Source organism: Cygnus atratus, chromosome 1 (assembly GCF_013377495.2).
Source record: "Cygnus atratus isolate AKBS03 ecotype Queensland, Australia chromosome 1, CAtr_DNAZoo_HiC_assembly, whole genome shotgun sequence".
NCBI lineage: Eukaryota > Metazoa > Chordata > Aves > Anseriformes > Anatidae > Cygnus > Cygnus atratus.
Genome location: NC_066362.1, coordinates 6,016,055 through 6,035,307, shown reverse-complemented (window position 1 = coordinate 6,035,307; position 19,253 = coordinate 6,016,055). Strand labels below are relative to the sequence as shown.

Genomic DNA, 19,253 nt, shown 5'->3' with positions numbered 1-19,253 from the left:
CTGCCAAGGACGCCTTCCTTTCCTTTGACATTAGAGGATTTTAGGGTCAACAGACTCCTCTTTCAGGGTCCGTGAGGCATGGAGAGCACTAACCCTATTTTCTGCCCTTGATGCACACAGATGCCACTGGGAAGAGTGGTGGCATCACCCAGACAGTTCTTCCACCTGCTGAAAATCTGACTTTGTCCTTGCAGGACTTTCTCCACTGACACACACTGCGACAAAATGACTATAAAATCTGTAAATACACCCCGTAAGAGACAAAGTGCTAGGTCACTGGCAGATAAAGGAATAAAATCAGGACTCGTCGCCCAGTCCCCTGTTTCAAATGCCAGATCATGTATTTTTTAAATCCTCTTTAGCTTCTGTATTCATCTTCATGCCAAATGGTATGGTCTGACTGATATTTTTGACCTTTTATGTATAGGAAGCTATACAGAGAGAAACGGTGGGACAGTCATTTTAGCACACATTAAATCGCTAGTTTTTAAAATCATGGCTAGGACTGAGATCCCATATTAAGTCAGTTAAATAAGATTGTCAAAAAAAAAAAACTATTGGAAATCATGTCTTTTGTTTCAGTTGTTGGAGGAACAAATTTTTTTTTATCTGATCTTGCCCATTAGTTAAAGGCAGTAAACATAATTCTCAATTTTCCCAGCAAAATTTATGATCTCTGTCACCATGTGGACAAAAGACTTTTCTTCTTTCTTTCAGGTGGCTCGAGAGGCAAAGAAGAAAATTTCCTAGAAAATGTCTGCCTACTACCAAAGGAACAAAAAAAAAAAGAAAAAAAAAAAAAGTGGACAATCCAAAGAGAAAAAACACTGTAAAAGTATGGCAGAGCCTTAAAGGGTGGCTGAAGATTCAGAGCGAGAGCTTTGAGCCCGGTGCACACAGGTCAGTCAGCACTTTCAGAACCTGACACAGGTTTTTCTGGGGAGATGAAATAACTGCACAACGACGCCGTGCCAGGCTCTGGCTGTTTCGTTAGAGAAAGAGCTGAAAAATATTTTGATCAAAGTTGTAGTTGTTTCCTCTATCTGCACTTGCTACAGCTACTGAAGTGCAGACTGCAAGCGGAAATTATTCTGGCTTCTCAAACCAGAAGCACTACGAAATTGGCTGGAAGCAGTAATAAATTTTGATGGTTTGGGGTGCTTTCCTGTCTTTTTTTTTCTCTCATTTTTTTTTTCCTTCTTTTTGGCTTAAGTAAAATACAACCTACACCCACAGGCTGTGCTCAGCTTGAATTCAGCAGAGTAATAACATTTCTTACTTGTCTTAGAAGTACAACAAAACCCACAAACATCAACTCAACAGTCTGTGGAGGACTCTCAGGGCTTTTACCTCCGTCCATCGGTAAACTGAGGCATGGATTTAAACCTATAAAAGCCCTCTCTAAAGCCTTGTGAAATCCGCAGACGGAGCTGCAGTTTGGACACACCAGGCAGTTCTCTACCCTTCATCATCCTGCAGGCTCCAGATCACAGGCAGCTTCCCAAAGGGTCATCCTTGGAAAGAGAAACTTGCATAGCATTTATTCATTTTTAGGCGTGGGATCTTTGTATGCAATGACCAAGGCAAAAGACTGCAGCTGATAGCTAGCCTATCACATCAAGCAATCTCTGAAATAATGACAGAAGTACTCAGAATTGGGACAACTTCACCGTGCATCCACTTCAGCACACCTGAGACAGAGCATCTGTCCTGGGGCGAGGTGGAATAGGCCCAAAGTGCTGGAAATGCTGGTCCCAGCTTTCAGTGCTGCATAAAGCAGGGTTATCACACTCTTCCCCCTCATCCCATCCTTTAAACACATGCAGTTCAATTTATTCAGCGGTCTGAACTCTGCAGATAGGGACTTTATTCCTTTTGTCTATGGTGCCCAACACAATAGGACCTCAATCCTTTGTTGGAGCCCCTTAGAGCTACCGGAAAACAACAGCTTTAATCTGCTTTATCCAGTCCTAGTGAATGAAGCTTTAGAGGGTATTTTTTTTGCCAGCTCTGCCAACTAGATACTTCATAAAGTGAAACAGAATCTCTGCTTCCTTCAGGGCACCTGCTTTCAATTACAGGAAACATACGGCACCTTCAGATTTTCAGCTTTCAACATCTGTGCTTTGCAGGTACAATTTGTTGCATTCAAATTACTGCTCAACCTGCAGACTGGTGCCTGGCTTTCAGGGGCATGCTCGAGAAACACTAGAGATGGACAGAAAGTAATGGCATTTGCAATCACTTTCTAATGACTGATTAATGACTGTTCTGAAGAAAATCCTTTAAGTTGTTCAGAAACCTCACCCCGCTTGTCTTGGGAGGTCCGCTCTGCCTCAGCGTGATTAGAAACATCACCTCTCCTGTGTAGTAGATGTACATACTGACGTCACTGTCTGCCAAATACACCAGCCTCACGCCCTCTTCTAAAAGATATGCTACCACGAATACCTTTAAAAAGGAAAGGACTCTTTACTCTCACCTGGAGTACTGTGTCCAGTTCTGGGCTCCCCGGTACAAAAAGACAGGGATCTCCTGGAAAGAGTCCAGCGGAGGGCCACAAAGATGATACTGGGCCTGGAGCATCTTCCCTATGAGGAAAGGCTGAGAGACCTGGGTCTGTTCTGCCTTGAGAAGAGAAGACTGAGGGGGGATCTTCCCAAGGTGTGCAAATACCTGAAGTGTGGGAGACAGAGGGATTTGGCCAACCTCTTTTCAGCGGTTTGTGGGGACAGGACAAGGGGCAATGGCCACAAAATGGAGCCCAGGAAGTTCCGCCCCAACATGCGAAAGAACTCCTTCACAGTGAGGGTGACGGAGCACTGGGACAGGCTGCCCAGGGAGGTTGTGGAGTCGCCTTCTCTGGAGATATTCAAGGCCCGTCTGGACGCCTACCTGGGCAGCCTGCTCTGGGGAACCTGCTTTGGCAGGGGGGTTGGACCCGATGATCTCTGGAGGTCCCTTCCAACCCCTACAATTCAGTGATTTTGTATGAAAACTAACAGCCCTTTAAAACCAAGCAGTCACAGCTGGCCACTACGAAGGGATGAGAGTGACAGCTGCGGGTTCGACTTCATTCTCTGCATTTGTAGCCCATCAGGTTTGATGCATCAGTCAGGTCTGTATAGGGGCTTTCACCCTCCCACCTTTTCCAGATAGCACTGGTCCATACAAAATGCACCAGGTCATCTGAGCAACCCCCCCAGCATTCCTCCAGGCTGGCGCAGTAACACTTCACCGCTGATGGCAGGAATCCCAGGTTAACCACAGCCTGTGGTGCTCTCTCTATCTTTACATTCTCACTGCCAGCCTACTGGCTCCCGATTTCTACTGCCACCATGTCTCAGCTGGTGTTTGCCGAAATCACAAACTAATATATAGCTTGGTGACTTGCTGGACTCAGGAAACACAAACCAGCAGACCTACAGGTCTGCTAACAAGGTAGAAAATGGTAAGAAGAAGTAGCAGAGCAAAAGTTGCACACTACTGCTAAAGGGAAAAACCAGAGGAAAACATTTTCAATTCTAGACCTGCAAGAACATATTTTCATGGATGGATAGATGAGAGATCTGTGGTGGCACAGAACTTGTAGGAATACGTTCCAGTTGGATATCACCAGGATCAAACCCAGCTGGTTTTCTATACAGCGATAGCTACTGTAGTATTTAAGTGTTTACATTATTTGTTTGCATTCTTTTATTAAATAATTGTAACTAAATTACATTATTTCCTATTTACTTACAGGGATCATCCTTCTGCTCAGTATAAGGAAGTAGATTCTGCCCCAGAGGAATTTCGCTGAACTGGCTTAAAATCACGAGAGGTCTACTACGGAGGGATGTGCACCGAGTGCTCATCCCTCTCCCATCCTCATGGCCCTAGCAGCTTATTGGAGAGCAGTTAGGAACTTAGAAAAAATCAATTGTTATATGTGGATAAATCATAAAAGAGGAGGGGAGAGATTTTTTAGATTAGAACAAACAGAAAAGGAAGCAAGGAATCACCTGATGTTGCTTACCTAATGTGAGGAAAATCCCCCAAATTACTGCCATACCAACCTTCACGAGCCTTCCAGGCCACCAATCTTTTCTCTTAGAGCACAGCATTTTGTGCAGGTTCATATCATGGTAACGAGGAGAACATTACCAACCCACACTGTGGTAGTTCACTACGCTTTTTTAGCTGGATTTTGCTCTGAGCTTCTCCCTCCTGCAATTTTGCTTCAGGAGACAGGAGCAGTAGGATGGGATCCAGACTCGTCTTTGCATTCCAGGCAGGACACATCTCCTACGTTTGGTTCAGGACTTTTTCCGCTTTAATTATGTTTGCTCTTGAATGTAAGTTAAGTCACTGCTCAACCATTAACTGTGTTCTGCTATGGCATCTACCACTCTGTATTTGACTTCACTAAATGCCTTGTGTTTTGCCGTAAGTTTTTGATAAGTGTGTGTTTGTAGATTTTCATGACAGACTAATAACACCAAAGGAGGCTCCAGGAATGTTTTAAGTAAATATTATGTGTATATTTTCTCAACAGTGTCTGCCTACCATTACCTTCAGAGCTGCATAATCTTATCTAGAATATTTTTACGTATTGTTTGCACTACCAGTGTGGTCCACACTACTAAGCAAACTATTATTTGATTAAAATATTATGCAGCACATAATTCCAGGACACACAGTCATGCAGCTCTGAAGAGGCAGCAGTTTCTATTTCTGTCTTGCAAAATCCTCCTTGCCGTCATTAAATATTTCTTCATCAATCATAATGAAGACTGAGTAGATACAAACTGTTACTTAGGCCAGGAACTTTTTAAACGTATTTTAAGAAACTATTTGTTTTTCTCCCTCTGCCTTCTCCCTTTTCCATTGTTATTGCCCATTTCAGCCAAAAATTTACAAAAGAGGATGGATGCCTGGAACGCAGGCAATGTGTAAGATCTTCAGAGCAGGCATCTTCTCTGACTGTGTCATGAAATGACAGAACATCGATATGGGGAAGATGCTCAAGCTTGGTGGAGAGCAGATGTTAGGCATCTTAACTTTTTCTAGTAATTTATTACATTGTCATCTTTTCGGCTGCCACCAGCAGATGGTTTAACAGTTTGGAGTGATAGCCAAATTGAAAAGAATTTAGTAGTGCCAGTGACATCGCATTACATGGACGAGAACTGATTAGGGCATTATCTTCTCATCTGAAATATGAGAATCGAATTCCATGCTCAGCCATAGACTTCCTGTGGACATGCTTCATTTGGGGTATAATAACAGTACGGTCTAAATGACGTCGGTTGCCTGTATAGACCATACATGAAACAAATTTAAGCTAAGCTAGTTACCGGTAACAGCTGTGAAAGCAAGAGCTCTGAAACTCATCTGCTGTAGACAAATCTCTAATCTCTTTGGCTCAGATTTATTAAATCTGTGTGTCCAGGATTTCCTATTTAGTCTGTGAAGAGAAATAATCAATTTAGGGGGCAATTCAGACTTCAGGTGGACTAAAATGGAGGTAGCAATGTCTCTCCATTGGCTACAGAGGCATCCTAGGGCAACAGTAGATAAATACTATCTATCTGTAAAGGAGGATAACAGCTTTTTCACAGCAATATCATGGAGACAAATAGAATGCATATGGCTTAGAAGAATGGCAGCAATTATTTACCTCAGTTAGATCAACTTTCTTGTTTTCTGTTCAACCTGTCTGCTAAAAGTAAGCCAATATACAACTGTTGTGTAAAGGTGAAGCGTTCCTTTCCTGTTTCAGCTGTTTAAGGTGTTGATAGGAACCGAAGACCAGATAGGACATCCTGCGTCACCAAGATTGGTCCCTGGCCAGTACGGATAAACCCAAATAATGATCTCATTCATCACGTTCAAGGCCTGTAGCTCAGTAAACACTGTATTGCCACAGGCTTTGTGCTGAGCCTGCACAGCCTTGGAACCGAGGCACGCCAGGCTTGTCTGCACTTGTGTAGCCCAGCCTCGAGCTTTGTTTTAGCTGCGTTAGCTGTAGCAGCGGTTTTCCTTAATGACCAGGTGGTTAGTGCCTAATTTATTTTACTTTTGCTTATCTCCACATAATCCTATGGGTTCACTGCAACTTTTATACAGACAGTAGTAACAAGTAGTCACTCGGTATAGTATGAAATATTTACGATGCCAGAATAATGACACGGTAAAGAGGAGCACAGACATGGTGTAACAGCCTCGGAAGAGGTGACATGACACAGTACAGAGGAGCAGAGGCACAGGCTAGTATCAGGTGGGCACAGTGTGACACCCAGGACCTCAGGGCTATAAAAAATCACCCACAGTTAGCTGAAGAAATGCAAGCCTGCAGAAAGAAAAAGTACAGAAGGCATTGCATACATACTGTATTCAGGGCTAATGCGGTGTTGCAATCCAAAGAAGAGTGCAAGTTGTAAAAACACAAAAGAAGAAAATAAAACCAGCCTGAAGTAGAGCCTGGATTGAGGAAGAAGAAACCATTGACACCAGCATCATGCTGCTCATGGGATGGAGGAAGCAGAAACCCTGTCCACCTGCTATAACTGCTGCCCACCTCCAAAAATTAAGTCCCCTACCCAAGGGGGAAGGGTGAACAGAACACCCCAGAGAGGAGCAGATACTTGGAAACGTGTGTATATCAATTTTAAATGTATCAGCATTGAAGCTTTATTCCCCCGTAATGGTATTCTTTCTTGTCTCTCAATAAGTAGATCTAGACTAGTTATAATTCTTTGATTACAGTGTTAAGATTCCAATTACATTAACAATATTTTTCTCGTTTTTACACAGATGGCACATTTCACCTAGCCTGTAAGAAAATTTTGAGAGTAATGAAGTTCAACATTATGCCTTTTGCTTTCACTCCTCCCACTAGACAGCCATTTCAAGAACTCGCATTCCCCCCTTCCCCCTAAAAAAACCCTTACTAATTTTCAGCATGAATACATCCAATTTATATGCATTACTGTCTTGTGCTCCTCTGTGCTTTTGATGCTTTCCTATGTCCCTGCACAGTGGTCATGTTCTTGTTGGGCATGGCAGAACCTAATCAAGACAAACTCTTTTTAGCCTCATCATGTGGGACAGTCCCTCTCGTCTGTTCTCATAGCAGGAACCCAAGCACAGAAATACAGATTATTAAAAAAGTTTAACATTACCTTATCCCCCAGTTAAGATGAAAACTGTAGACATGACAATTTTATGCTAATTTCAAACATTTGGGTTTGCTAGGGTAGTTTTTGAGTAGTAACAAAGCGAGATGTAATAATACAACAATCATGATAATATGTTAATAGTTTTAATTGAAGTAATTTCTGTAGACAATAAGAATTATACCCTAATGTGTTAATTAATCTGATTAGGAAATGTTGTGAAAATGAGTATGTAAAATGATATCAGAGGATAGCAGGAAAGGCATGTTTTACAGGGATGGTGTTCCTTAGGGTAAGATTTGTAGACGTTAGCTCGCAAGGCTTTGGCAAGGTAAACAGCTGTTTTGATTTTAGTTATAATGAACATTAACTCTACTTCCCCATTTCTGCTTAATTAAACCTCTGACTCTTCAACCAATCAAGTGCAAACAGCAAAGGTAACGGACACTAATTGGGCCCTGTGCAATTTCAGCCTCATCTTACATCGAGTGGTCTGCCTCAACCACCAAAACTCCTGCAAAAATAAGGGACAAAAATCAAGTCTCCTCTGCCAGCCTACCCAATGATTTCTTTACTAATCAAAGCCAAACCACATGTATGTAGCAGAAAGAACTAGATCATACAAAAGCACTGCAGGATGTGCAAAGCGAAAATTTAAATTAAAAGCCTTTTTACTCTTGTCCATGTAGTCACTTCCTTATTTTTTGTTATATCATTTAAAGCAAAAAGCATCCAAAACAAAGAAACCAACTCACAAAAGATTCTCAGCAATCCTCCTGAAGGACGGACAGACAGCATGTTCTTCTGCTTTTTGATTAATTTTACCTACCCCGAGAGAGGATCAGAATGGTGGCAGTATGAAGTTAAAAACCAAACAAAAGCACATTGAAGAGAAGGAAAGAAAATGGCCCGTAATGGGCACGTGTTTTTTAAAGGCAAGTGTAAAAATACACAGGAGACAATAGAGAAAACCTTAAAAAACTATAGTGTTATGCTCTAACCTGCTTTGTAAGAGCACACGGTCTCCTGTACAAAATGTCCCCTCTTCCTTCCTACAACATGTGCCCGGCAGCCCTGAAGTGCCTTCATCTGAGAGGAACTGAGGGCTCGGTGTGACAGAGCGCAGGCTTCTCCCAGCTCACTTACAGAGGGGAAAAAAAACAAAGAGGAACTTCTGCCCCTGAGGACAACAGATAATTTCACATTATTCTGTTAATGGATCTTTAAGACAATCCGATGGATAGGATAAGAAAATTATTGAAATACCTCGCAGTCCTGGTCTGGAAGAGACAGCTGCACCCTCTCTTGAACCGTCTTACTTTACGAGCATGCTCGTGAAGGTTTCTGTCAGACCTACAACCTTTATCTGAGCTTCCTTTGTGGCTTAGTAATACAAAAAGCGTCGCCTAATCATTACGCGTAAACCATTCGTTTGTTGGCGAACTTTTTTTCTGCAGCGAGCTCACCCTTCTGTAAATCTAACAGGCAAAAACTGGGGAAAAAAAATCCTGTTGTTCACTACAGACAGACAATAACCCTTAATATAAATACAGACGTGAACTTGTGGCACTGTAACAGTCGGTTGGGATTGACATGCACAAGGAGGTTCAGCTATGAAAGCACCATTTTGTAGCTCTCCAAAAGGAAGTGGTAAATGCTGCGCTCGATCTCCCTTCTTCATGGGAGGCTGCCTACCTAAGCCCTGAACTGAGAGCAGACCTTAAATATAAATCACTTAATTGCTCATTTTATTTGATACCCAAGTACTTCATGCTAATAAAGTTAAGCATTAAAGGATTACAATGTGACAAATTATACGCCCATCTCATAAAAGAAATATTACCGAAACAGAGTCGGATCTGAAAGGCTCTCGATAACGTAGAGCGTAGGTCTAATTTTAGCTGATTCCTCAATCACTGGAGAGCTTGCAGTGTACACAGCCAGCCCAGCTCAATCAACTGACTTTTATCTCTATGACTGCAGGTCACATTATCTCATGAATGAACTGTTATGTAGGTCAGTCAAGAGTCATCTTCTAATTGAATGCACGTTTCAGCCTTGGCATTTATGCTCTAGATATCAAGACTGTAGACAACTGGCGAAGGCAGAAGAAAATATTGAAGAAAGGAGCTGTGGTAATTAGCCTTTGTTTCAGACAACAAGCATGGAAACAGATGTTAGCAGAAGCTCGTAGACAGTTGTTTTCGTTTCAACTGGATTTAGTACAGGTGGAAAGTGTGGGAGCAACAGCCCACTGGGGAGAAACTTTGCTGGGTCGCAGATAAGATTTTAGCCACAAATCAAGTGCTGTCCTGCTAACGTACCTCGGCGTGGCCGGGAGGTATATTGGTCCCTGCTGAGGCATGTGCCAAATATGTATCTGCTTACTTGCAGTAACTGATACCACCAGCTCCTTTCATGCAGGCCACTGCCCAGCCATTGGGAAGGAATATTTTTGGTTGCTCCCAAGTCAAGGTGGATTTGAGACAACGGAAGTGAAAGTTCCCACTCAGTGTCAGTTTCCTCAGTAATACTTGTACTTACACATTTTAAAGAGAGAAGTCTTTGGGGAGACTTCCCTATATGATTCATGAACTGTTTATTCAACTTTGCGATCAGGAGACTGATGTAAAATACATTCGAGTTATATCTCCAGCAACATTTGGGTAAAATGAGGAGTATCAGACTGGAGATGCTCCAGGAAACTAAAGCAAGAGATTTACCACATTACAGAAACACTTTTGATCAGACACTTCATTTCATTTCCTGTTCAATCCAAGTTATTCTAATTTAGATGTAAAGGCAAAATTGCAACTGATTAAAATTGGGTCGGCAGCAGTTCCCGTATGAGGAAACGTGGGGCTCACAATCAGATAAAAGCCAAGCTGTCTAAAAGCGGTACTGCCTGTACGTCACACCCATGACCCACACAGCTATTTACTAGTCGCTTTTCTGTTTTCAATTCTCAGAAACAATTCACGAAGGATTTTCTCTTCCCTTTGTGCTCCCTCGACTTTAAAAATCGTTTGCAGGACGCGAAGGGTTACAACTAGGGAAGTGAAAGCAAAATGCCCAAGGCCAAGTTTTCCTGTAGCCTGTGTACTGGTTGCATTTTCAGCTCCTGTGTCCTGACAGCTGCTGTCTTCAAGTGTGCTGCGACATGCCTCTTGCTGTTCTAGCAGTCTTTTTGTTCAGCTCCAAGCTTCTTTTTAAGGCTTTAAAACGTTGGTGCATGGGGGGTGAAGAAGGGGAGGTGAGATGCGGAAACTATTATATGGGAGAAAGCTTTTTGCCATCTTATGCCCAAAACAAAGAGTTTTTTAAAAGTACCGAAGTAACTAAAAAAATAAAAAGCACAAGAAAACCCTACCTAAAACCCTTCCCATCTCCAATAAAGCCTTTGCTCCAGTGTTGTTCTCATCTCCCAGCAACAACCGCTTTGCACTCACGTAGCGTGGTTCTTAGGAGGATGTGAAAGCAGTTACAAACATCTGTTAATTAAGTCTCAATTTGCATGTGAGATGGGTAATATACTAATTTTACAAATGGGTATGTTGAACCACACAACACTGGATAAAGCTGGCCAGCACAAGTACTTGAATACAAGCTAGAATGAGGGACACTCCGCTTCCTTGGTCTGGCTACTGCTCTTCTGAACAAAATAAAGGCTGCATAAGTGTGCCCGAGGTGCCGATGCCTTTTACTTTGCAAAAGACAAAGTCAGAATAATTTTCCAGAACATAAACACAGATATTCATCCAAAAACACATAAACTGGTTATTGATGAATAAATTGCATCAGGTTCAACTTGCAAGAAAGGGAATTAATGTCTTTTTAATGGCTGAACCAAGGGAAGGTCATTATACAGTGTTTTAATTCTAGTACATTAGTTTTGCATTTATACATTAGCAGTTAATGTGATAATGTCAAACTCACCACTAGTTGTGACATCATAAAAATAAAGGCTGTTTTAGTATTCTTTTGGAAAAACAAAAAACAAAACAAAACAAAAAAACAACAGAGCTGTTAATAAGCTCTCTTACTCCAGCCATTGGGAGAATGTTTGTCTTGCTGTATCAATTTGCATGCAAGATCAAAACTATAACGGCAAGTCAGCAGATGTGAAGAATGTAAATCTTTGGGAAAGTGCTCAATAAACAAAGGCAGAGAGATGTTTGCTGTTGTTGTTTTGTTTTTATTTTTTTCCAAATGGAACCTTTCTAATGCTCCCTGACCTGTAAATGCCACTTTAAATGAAATGCAGAAAATAAATTAATAGTAGAAGTAAAAACAAATCTAAAGTAAGCTTGAGGAAACAGCCTCTTCAGCAGAGATGTTATTTTTTGATTCTTCAAAAGACACAAGCAATGATCTGGCAATCAGCACTGTTATAGTAAGCCGATGCTGCTCAGAGCTAATTTTGGGCCGTGCAGGAACAGAATTCAGTGTGCTGGATCTCGTATGTGGACACTGTGTGTATCCTCTAAAGGCAAAGTATTCTCCTAGGATTAACACTTACAGAAATGGAGTATTTCTCTGAAGATCACACCTAGAACTTCCTTTATAAGGCTTCTAAATCGAGATGGTTGTTTATCATGCTATTAAACTTGGTTGTGTGTGTAGTTGTTTTTTTTTTTTTTTCCCCTTCTCTTCCTTTCTCTCTATGGATTAACATTTAGCAAAATGAAAGTTTCCTGAAGGTAATTACCTGGCTGCAATTCAAGACATTCATAAAAATTACAGTTCCCTTTGGCAAGGGATTGTGCTGAGGGGAAGGAGCCACCGTAACAGGAGGGCAGATTCGAGATGCTCAGCCTCCCAAGGACGCAGCCCTGGCGGGGCTTTGCTGCAGCCCTTCCTCGTTCTTTTTTTCCTCTTGCTCCTCTTTCAGTGCTCTCCTCTTGTTTCCTATGAGTGTATTTGCATTTGACCCATTTTCTTTGCCCTCACGGGGCTGCAGGGGTCTGGCATAGGCCCTGTGTTTCGTGGTAGTTACATGCTGCCTCTTGGATTGATTTTTTTTTCCCCCCAGAGCTACGGCGTATCATCTGCTGTGCAGATGATACCATGCTCGGTGCAGCTCGGCTGTTTACAAGTGCTGCAGTGCAGCTGGGGCTCAGCACCTCTGCAGGCACGTGGCGGCAGAGGTCGAGCAATTTTGCTGAACCCTATCCTAGCGAAGAGGAGAAACCAAGCTAAAGGCTCTGCTTCCACCAGTAATCATGGTAGGACTTAGTTCCACCCTTGAAATTTTGTCTTCTCTGCACCTTTCGTCTCTTCTCGGGCATGGACCATTGCACCGTTGCATCCATCCGGCTGAGCTTTGCTGTATTTAGACTAAGCCATTTAGAATATTTTTACCACTGTGCTCAGGGCAGTCTGGAGTGATCCGAGCCAAGATTCCCAAACGTTCCTACAGCACAGCTTGCCGTGACATAGGTCTCATTGAAAACTAGGCTGACAAAAGAGTGGATCACACCTTATTTTCCTCGTCTTCAGATGGCTCCATCTGTGGACTTAGAATGGATCAGGTTTGAAGGGACCTTAAAGATCATCTAGTTAAACTAAGTTAGACTTCCCTACCATTGATTTTTGCTTCACTATATTGCTTTTCCCCAAATCCTTTTTTGTAACCCTCTAAGCTGTTCAAGGAAACCACATCAGTTTTTATTAAAGTTTACTTTCACATGATTTGCCTGCCCTATTTCCTTTCTCCATGCCATTATAAAACCTACCTTCAGTAGACTAACTCCTTAGAGCTGTTTCATCTTTTCAAAAACCTCTCAAATCTCTTCTGAAACTTATTAACTTTCTCTTTTCTGCCAGCTCCCCCTCCCCTTCCTCAGAGGAAGGTGCTCCTAGACTTACAGATGATAAAATAAAGTTGCACCTGTGGTTGGAGGGCTGAGTCCCTAGTCAGCATATCTGCACAGGTAAATGGAGTATCTCAAGGATTTCTTCCTTTTCAACCGATATATGATGTCACTATTCCTTCTTTAGGCATTGAATCCATGTCCCTGTCACACAGAATGAGATTACACTAAGATTTCTGTCGGGGAAAAAAAAAAAAGCAGCTGCCATCTTCACACTGCCCACTAAACTATTAAACAAGCATTCAAATGGACAATATATGAGACCTTCTTTTTGGACAATTTATGCAATTATGAATATGTAAGTTATGTTCTCATATTCTGGGTTGACCCTCTGCTTACTGCAGTGTTGACAAGGACACTCAGACTCTAACTGCAAGTCATGATTTTGTTACAGCCAAAAAACCCACTAAAAACAAAATCAAAACTGAAAGAACACAACCAGGCTGAATGCAAAGAATCCTCCGGTTTTACTTAAACAGAAAAATAGAAACAGGAAGTGTTCAGTCCATGTGGCAACAGCAACAAAAAATAATTAAAACTTGAAATAAATATCCTAAAGGTTTATGAATCTCAAGACAAATAAATATGTATCTGGTTGGGGTTTTAGGTTCTGTTATTTCACAAAAATCCTATTTTTTTCCAATAAATATACAGACTCTTACAGGCACAATATTATTTTTAATGACCTGAACTTAGCAGCACCTTCCAGTTTTGCAACTTACTTTACTCTATCACCGTTGAATGTTTTAATTCACTGGAAAATGTGAAAATTTTCCTTGCTTAACTCACTGTAAACTTAATCCAACACAAAGATTAGTGATAATAGCTGTTTTACACTAAAATTTAAGAGAAGGAAAGTGTTCTAGTGGGAGTTACTAAAAATTGCATATTTTGCCCAGATTACTTTGCCTAGCTTTTAAATAATCAGCTTCAAGGAAATGCAGAATTGCCCCCGAGATGCCCCCAAAGGAAAGCCTGAGATGCTGTCGGCAGGGTCCCAGAGCACTTGCATAATGATCAAGAAATGGATAGACTACATACAGCCATGACTCTCACTACTGGCTTTCTCCAATATTGAGAGAACCAAGATAGCTAATATTACATAAAGAAAAATAGAAAACAAGAGTCTAACAGGAAGGAGGATAAAACAAAACTATCCACATTTATCCCCTCCAAAGGCAGCTTGCCCATATTTAGCCCTGGCTCCTTTTACTCTGAGTTTTGCATCTTAGTTATTTCGAATTGGGGAAAAGGCAGCTGGAAAAGAGATAAGAAAGGCATGAGAATGAAAGGTCTTACGACAACCTAGTTTGGCTTTGTACAAGGATCACATTACATCGGAGAAATCAAGTGTAATGGCATGCAGTAGGGGCAGGTAAAGGCAGGAGCAGCGCGGAGCACAGCTGTGATTTAATGCTTTCCTCCGCACGCTGGCAGTGAGCTTTCGTTATCAGTCTCGATTTGCTGATGATCAGAAACCTAAGCCAAACAACAAAAATTTCCGTCAATGAATATTTATAGGGCAAAAGGTTAACAAATCTGGAAAAGTGGGACTGAGCTCACAGCAGAACACAGCTGGGAAAAGAAATCTGGAAAAGCTGAGAAGGCTGAATTTTGATTCAGACCCAGTTCTGGAAACACGCAAAAATCTCTTGGACTTAAAATTCAGAGTGGAAACTGGCGGTAGCATGAGGACTGCAAGACAATACTTTTTTGGGGGGGGTAAAAATGAGATTACTGAATATCATACCAAGGACAGCAGTGGAGCAACACAGCAGAATCAAATTTTTAAGATGGTCCGAGCCTGAGAGGAGGTCAAGCACTGTTCACTTGCTGCCTCACAGCTTTGGTGAAGTCACCTGAGATGCTGAGCCTGCTGGAGCACTCGCTGAGAGCTTGCTGGACCTGCACTTCTCTGGTTGGACACCACCACTTCAGATTTAAAAAGCCACAATACTTTCAAAAGTATGAAAATTGAAAAAATATTGTAGACTTTTAACATGACATTCAGCCTAAGACATTTTGTGAAGAGCAGAGATATTAACTGAATTTGTACATAATGATGTTGCTAATTCTTCCCCATGACTGACAAATCACATACAGAACACAAAGATCAACTATAATAAAAGGAAAAGATTAACAAAAGGAAAAACTGATTAGAATGTTCTATCTGAGATTGGAAATCTATTGGAAATTAGTAGAGTGGTTTAAAAAAACATCCTACTTCAAGATTTTAAAGGTAGAACTTGAATAAAGAGCCCTGAAGTCTATAAAATCGTCCAGTTTTCAGGCCAAGACATTTGAATATTAATTAAAAAGGCAAAACTACATTTCTTCTTCAAGGTGTTTATGCATGTGAACTGAATACACACCTGACAGGACATACCACCATCACTTTTTTCCCCTCATCTCTCCTACCTGCTACTTTTAAGGCTTACGATCACATAGTAAAATAAGTAAATGGAAACACATATTTGTAAAAAGAGTTTTAAATGATGAGACTTAAACAGGAAGATTTACGCTCATACTGGACTTTGAATCTAAAAACTCAAAAACATGAAAGTTACTTTCATGTAACTGAAAATTCAATTTGATTGTATTTTTAATACCGCACTGATAAGCCTGGTGGCTTTTCATTGTCCTGTAATTCCTGGTATACAATGATTGGTACTCCGTGCTGCCTGAATACTGAGAGGTGAACACGAGTTCCAATTCCAGTTGTTAAACTTCTGAATTTTCAAATACTTGGGCATGTTGCCTAAATGCTATTATATTAAAGCAAGATTTAGGTTCACATGGGAATTAAAATGATAGAATTGTAAATGTAAATAGCTGTATGATCAGGAAAAAAGTTGCATTGTAAACAAAAATAGAGGATTTCTGGGAGGGATGGGGAAGGACAAGCTGTTTACAAGTTTTCAGGTTCCCAAGATTTTGATGCAAAAATTTGCCATTTTGCAGAGTTTCTGCAAAAAATAACACCTCCTGCCTATAGTAATCTAACCCAATCTTCTCTTGCCATTTTTGCCAAGCTCTGCAGACCTTACAGCTTAAAATCAGAACACGCATGCAGTTGCAAACACCTGCGACATGGTGCAGTTGATGTCCACGCTGTAACGGAGTTTCCTATGCAAAGGCATGCAGCAGCATGAGACTCTCCTGACCCCCACCATGACAGCACTCACCTTTTTGCTCCTGAAACCTTAGGTTTATGGGGAAGAGCAGTTCCCAATTTATAGTACCTAGCAGACCTAATCTGTAAGCTGATAAGACATGTTTGGAGCAAGGTTTTACCCAGGAAAATACTAATAGGTTGAAACCTAAAACTTTCTGGAGGCATGCACCAGGTCTTGCCTTCATCTGTCAGCAAGCTGGGAAGGTCTTGTGAGAGGGGACGGTGCAGGTGTTTTCTAGTTCTTGGTATTTTCCTGTTCTTTCAATGGGATTTTGAAAAAGAGAATGCCTTTGGCTAGCTGCAAGAAAGTCTCTGGCTTGCTCTTTAGGAAAGAGGAGGTTTGCCATTCACTGAGGTCAAGGCACGGGCAAGGCTGCCTCTCCCTGTACCTTCCTTACCGTAAGCATATAAAAGTATGGGAAACCACATCCTGGGAAGAAATGCTGGGAAGGATTGAAGAGAACTGTCACCTCTCATTGCATGGCACCGCCAATTTGAAAGAGACTCAAAAAGCAGGAAAAAAAGAAAACCAAAGCGCAGAAACAGAGGGAAATGGGAAGAACTGTGAATGTCTTTATTTTAAAACTCAAAGGTGAGGGCTTTAATATTTAAAGCATCACTCATCTTACCAACTTGTGTCCCCTCCAGTTAATGGAGAGCCAGGCAAGTCAAACTGCCTGCAGAGGGACAGCCGGCAAGTCCCCTGGACTGTCCCCTGCCTCCAGGGCCAGACCCTGCTGCCTCTTTACCAATTTTTTTCCCACAGCCTGCACCCTAATTGAGAAGCGAGGCGAAACAGCAACGGAAAAGCTGTGGGGGGTTGCTCAGAAGGTGGCATTCGGCCTGACACATCGAGCCTCTTGAAGGGGAAAACACCCACGATAATATCCAGTGGGTTCCACGTGCTTCAGCGTGTCCTGCTCCCCTGCACTCTGCCATCTTTGGCTGCTCTTCATTCGAGCTGTAGCCCTGAGTTAAAAGGTGCCTTTGAATAAGAAGACTAGCTCACATCAGCAGTTAATTTTGCCACATCTTAACAAACAAACAACTAAAAAACCCTACTTAAAACGTATGGACATGAAGGTTTTTCTGACTTGCATACCTTCCACAAATACTAATCTCACACTGACTCCAACCCATCTGCTCTGAGTAGGGAGTTTTGTGCAAACCCAGCCTAATGTGCAGAAACACATCAAGAACAGGAGCAGAGCTTTTCCCCAGGTCTGGTCCTTTCGAAGAGGCTTTTCTCCCAAAACTAAATCAACATGCACACCCTCGGATGGACACAACCTCTTGACTCAGCTTGAATGCTACTGCAGAAAGTTTGGCTGCCTGCAAAAAAGACCTTATGTATGGTGGCTGATAAATAACCACGCGTTGAACATGGTCCAACAGCACAGCCAGGGACCCTGAGCAGGAGATGCAGCAGGAAAAGCAGGAAAAAAAAAAAAAGTTGCAAGTTTTATATTGAAGGTAGAATTTAGGATGTCTGTTTCAGTGAAGTCACATTATATTTACACGTTAGGTTTAACACATGATGTCAGGAAAGGTGTATTTCAAGAACTGCATATAAAAATGAACAATGTGATTTAGTTTAATTGAAAGAGACAGGCAGGCGAATGCAAAGGGACACGACTAACAAGCAAATAAAACATTCCTTGGTGCGGCAACGAAGAATATAAAGCAAAAAGCACCACCCCAAGCTGGCCTGCTGCACGCCTATCTCAACAGACCCAGCCAACAGCATCAGTCCTCGCTGGCAGCCCTTGGGACGTCCCTTTCCCCCCATCTGTACCTAAAGAAAGTGGAGTAGGCACATGCAAGGTATGGCACCCACCTCCTCGTTGTGCTTGATACCCCTGCCTTTCAGCCTTCTGCAACCTCCCACTCCTTGATCACAGGCAAACAGGAGTAAAACACTCTGCGTATTTTTTTTTTTCCCCGATAACAAAGTTTAGCACTTCTGAGAAACAGCCAGAATAATGTTGTTTCAGAAAGTGCAAGTAACGAGCAGTATCTTCCAGCCGGCCCGTAATAAGTTACACCCAGAATCCTATTTAGCAGTTTACATAATTCACAGTTTCTCTGGTTACATACTTTGTAAAATATGACATCCAGCTGGGAAAGTTGGTCAACTTTATTGTCGTATGGCAGTGGCTTGCTTTATATCATTTAAATATCAATTAAAAACATATTTAAAAAAAACAACACTGTAAGGCAGATATGTTCATATTTTCATGTCACACTCACATACACTCATACAAAATACTCACTGTCATCCAAAAAGGAAAATAACTGTGCCTGAATGTAAACTGACTAATCAGTGTTAGGAATCAAGTAGAATTTTAAAACCTTGGAAAAAAAAAAAAAGAACAGTGACCAGATATGCTTAAATTAAAGCTATTTTGATGGTGCAGTTTTTCAGATAAGTGAAATGTAACCAGAATATGCTGTCAAATAACAGCTCTATATCCTGAGCAGTCAACATGATAGCAGTTTAAAAATACGACATATAGATATAGAGCCTTTACTGGTATATATGCACTTAGCAAATATTAGAAAAATCAATCAGAATCAAAATGCAAACTCTCTGAAATGACTAGATGCCTTGTGCTATTCATTTCCAATCCTAATTGTTTGATTTCATTCATCAGGATTTATATATGCACCAGCACACTACTGAGGCAGCTGAAATTAAATACATCCCATTTTTTCTTCCCCCAGAAAAGTAACGTACTTTAACAGTCATTCTATTGCAATGAGAGATATTAACAAACAATTCTGCTCCTAACTCCAGGTTATAATGTAAGTGGATCAATTGATCACTTGCAAAAGGCAACAAAAAGAAAGTTTTGCTTGCTGCTGAGGGCAAACCACATCTATAAAATCCTGACCAGGCTGCCCATTATTTTCAGTGGACATCTATTCAGTGTCTAAATGCTACCCGAACACGTTGCCAACTGTTAGCTCAGATTTGTGGTCCGTGAGAAGTAAAAAAGTACCATTTTACCAGGCGCTAGGAAAGGCCAAGTAATGAACCTCCTT

At 41.5% G+C, this 19,253-nt stretch overlaps 1 protein-coding gene across 9 annotated transcripts in view; it reads right to left on the bottom strand.

Moving 5' to 3' along the window:
* Positions 1–19,253, bottom strand: part of CELF2 (CUGBP Elav-like family member 2) — a 371,782-nt gene that overhangs the window by 195,283 nt on the left and 157,246 nt on the right. The window contains exon 1 of one of the 9 annotated variants that reach the window (XM_050708251.1): positions 8,427–8,522. The exons of 5 other annotated variants lie outside the window; for them this stretch is intronic. The gene's annotated coding sequence lies outside the window, so the exon portion shown is untranslated. Of the gene's footprint in view, positions 1–8,161; positions 8,272–8,426; positions 8,523–19,253 lie in introns of those variants that run through there. 3 more of the 9 variants (XM_050708249.1, XM_050708250.1, XM_050708252.1) reach the window with 3 other exon arrangements.